Below are 4,041 nucleotides of genomic sequence, written 5' to 3' on the forward strand. Positions count from 1 at the left end.
GCGGAGTTGGAAAGATAATTCAAAGGTCTTTCCTACGGTATCTTGTAGCACATCTAACTCATCATGTGCTAGGAGTTATGATCATTTCAACTTGACCCAAAACTCATAACTTAAGCATAACTTGCAAAATTTCAAATTTTGCTATTTCCAATTTAGTTCTTTTTGGAACTCAAGGTGCTACATCTAGTGACCTTAATACTTAAGAAATTTAATTCCTTGGTAAAATCCTACTCACAACGAAGGATGGTTCAAGTCTTAGCTCAAAAGTTTTCTGGGGTGTTACAATTTCTTTAGTCTTGAATTACATGTAAACAATCTTGTTTATGTTTTTGATTATTGTGAGTGGCTAAATCCCTTTGTTCTGGGGCTGTAGCCATGGATGATTGTTGAACATCATTTTTGTGGATGATTTTGGTTATTATATATATTAATCTTATATTCTTGTTTTAGTATTTCATGCTTGATCACCATTGAGATAAATTCATTGTCTATTCTTGAACTCGAAAGACGAATAGGTAGATAGACCAGAGAATAGAAAGAGTGTGATAATTCTTGCATACCACTTGTTTTGTGTTTAGGAATGACACCTGGATAAATACCATGCTTGGTTAAGAAATAGGATGAAAAATAAATGCTCCATAGTTGAGTTTGTCTATCCCCGCTCAACGATGTCATTAGACAGTCAACTGGGTAGGTGGTTAGTAGATGCCTAACAATCTCCTTGTCCCTAAATATGTGCTACCATAGGATATTGTCTCAGATAGACATTAGCTAGTGAATCCACTTTAGCTCAGACTCATGGTTCTTACCTGGCTAGTAAAGACATCTTTTTTTGGTGTGGGATAGACATCAGATTCCATGTTATAGCTCACTTGGTCTATGTCGGTTACATGGTACACTTCCTACAATAATGAACTAAGGTTACTTTTAAAGTATCTCACAAGTGTTTCAAAGATGTTAAGCTTGCATTGACCATTATTATGACTTATGTTGTAACACCACAGAAATCAGACTCAGACTAAGCAGCAGAAAAAGGTGAACCACGAAGGGGTTCACGGGCCGTGAACAGGACCACGAACCGTCACCCTCATCGTGGTTCACATCTATCCAGAAGTGATGGACCACGGAGCCCTCCACAGGCCGTGCATCCCCACACGGGTCGTGGGATGGCTCGTCAACCATAACCAACAGACCCTTAGCCCAAGTGAAGAACCACGGTGGCCATCACGGTCCGTGGTCCTTCACACGGTCCGTGAAGTGGACCGTGGCTAGGAGGTCCAAGAACCAATAAGCATTGGCCAAGAACCATGACCCACTTGATGGGTCGTGGTCCCTTTGACAGTCCGTCACTAGCGCCGTGGAAGGGCCTCGTCAACTTATAAGTCAGGGTTGTTTTGGTCTTTTCCCTATGTCTTGGGAATTTAAACTACGTCATTTAATACCTAAACTACGTCGTTTTACCCAGTTTAGGCCTAATATTCTAGTCAGAACTTAACCAAAACTTTCATTCTCCAAAAGTCATCGAGATTAGAGTAAAAAGAAGAGAAAAGTCGACCAGCCCTCTCAAGAACACGCAACAAGTTTTCTTCAAGTTTCAGTCCCAAAATCAAAGGATTTCTTCATGAATTTCGTCACCAGGTATGTGGGATTTAACTAGTGGGTTCCTTTCACCCATTAGGTCCGTAAAATTCAGTTAGTTCTTCAGATTCTCATAAACTGTTCAGACCTAGGGTTTTTAGATTTTCAAGATTTATTATGATTATGGTTCCCTTGATCTAAATAACTTGTTTCTTGATAATTTAGTATAATTCCATGCATAGTACTCAGAACCCTAGATTGTGTAGATTCTCTTAGTTCATGAATTACACTTGCTAGGTCAGTTAAACAAATAATCATGCTTCAGCGTTCAAAAGTCACTTTATCAGTATATAATTGTTGCATTCTGAGTTAGCATGTCAGTATTTTGAGCTATTCAGCATTTCAGTTACATTTAAGTCATATACATATTTAGTTGGGAGTAGACTTAGCACCGAGTTGGACTAGGGTCCAGTGTACCCTCATAGTCCTAGAACTACGTGCCCCCGTAGGATTTTAAGTCCTTTTTGTTGGGCATCAGATTTAGTTATCACACCAGTCATACCTTTATACCCATGTCAAGGTATATTGGGTTCTCTCAATGGGGCGTATACATCAGACTCCACGTTTAGCTCACGTGGTTTATGTCGGTTAATAGTAGCTCCTATAGTTAGGCTCTTAGTGCATTTGACCAGGTTTTCAGCATTTATATCAGTTTACAGTTTAGCATGTTATCCTCATGATTAACACTTGTCATTGCATTCCGTTTAGCTTTTCAGTTATGTTTCAGTATTTACATTTTGCTCAATTATGTCATTGCTCAGTTATGTTTTGTTCTGCTTATATATATTTGTTCAGCTTAGTATTTATATCATGCATGCTCAGTACATTCCAAGTACTGACGCATACTCTGTGCTACATCCTTTCATGATGTAGGTACATGTACTCAGCATCCAGATCACGCTTAGATCGACTCTCGGTCAGCATTCATCAGCTTCAGTGGTGAGTCCTCATACTTCGAGGACAACAAACATGCTCTTCATTTCTTTGTCTTTTGTTCAGTTTTCAGTTTTGCTAGAGTTAGTTGGGGGGCATGTCCCAACAACTCAACTTAGTTAGAGGAATTTCAGACATAGTAGTAGATTCAGCTTGAGTTGTTAAGTGGTTGTTTCAATTATTACTAAATTGTTAGTATGTTTTATATATTCAGACTAGTTGGGTTTTTCCCTACTTTCAGTTATCTATTTGTTTTAGCTTCCACATAGTACATGTTTTATTCATTAACTTTATAGTATGCTTATGATATGCTTGACAGAGTGTGTAACACCTCAGAATTTTTTTGAGCTAAGACTTGAACCATCCTTCGTTTTGAGTAGGATTTTACCGAGGAATTAAAATTTTCCTGAGAGTTAAGGTCACTAGAAGTAGCACCTTGAGTTCCAAGAAGAACTAAAGAGAGTTCATTCAAGTCATTCCTAAGTTTTTTAAGTTTTGGGTCAACTTCAAACGACCATAACTCTTAGTACAAAATGAGTTAGGTGGGCTACAAGTACTAAATGAAAGCTCGTTGAATTATCTTTCCAATGCCACCGAGTTTGCTAAGTTTCAAGTTCGTATGAGTGAGATATGCCCTTTTGAAGTTAGGTTGTTCAGTTAAGGAAAGCTACTCGAAAATAATACGGGGTATTTTGGTCTTTTCCTTACGCAATCAGATTTAATCCATTTTTAGTAAGGTTTTAAGGGTCTATTCCTATTAGTTTCAGTTTTATAATCCTAATCTACGCCTACGGTTTTAGTTGATAGTTCAAGAAGAGAAAAGAGGAAAGGATCAAGGCATTCATCGAAGTTCTTGAGTTCTCTTGTAGAATTTCACCATGGGTTTAATCCCTAAGAGGTATGCAAGCTTCCATAGTATTGGGTTTGTTCACCCAAACGCCAATCATGTTATTTTCAGCGCAAATTACATTCTGGAAGTTGAAAGATTAGAGTTCTTGATGAATTATTGATAGGTGTTCTTGAAGTTCATTCTAAATCTTGTTGTGTTAGGGTTTTGATGATTTCTTGAGATTAAAGTGAGTGTTTTGAGGTCTGTATTGAGTAGATTAGAGTGTACATATGTTAAGTAATCGAATCCAAGTGATTGGGGAAGAAACTGTTCGATTCTAGGCGAATTAGGGTGAGAAAACGAGCAAAGAAATTCGTCGGATTTTCTGGGTTGGGGCCTAGCGTGTCGCGCCAGCCAGTGCCCCCCAAATTATCCTATGTAGTTTAGGGACTGGCGCTCCGCACCACTCAATGCTCCAGGGTCACCTGCCCCATCCAATTTGTCGTCGGTTGCTCCGTTTGAGTTCATTTAAAGTGCTTCTTCACTCCTTTTCGATTCTAACTACTCTAAGCTACTTCTAAACACCTAAAATCATTCCTAACATGATCATAACCTTGAATTCATAATTCATATTCAAGGTA

This window comes from Solanum tuberosum, unplaced genomic scaffold (genome assembly GCF_000226075.1).
Source record: "Solanum tuberosum cultivar DM 1-3 516 R44 unplaced genomic scaffold, SolTub_3.0 scf00188, whole genome shotgun sequence".
Taxonomy (NCBI): Eukaryota; Viridiplantae; Streptophyta; class Magnoliopsida; order Solanales; family Solanaceae; genus Solanum; species Solanum tuberosum.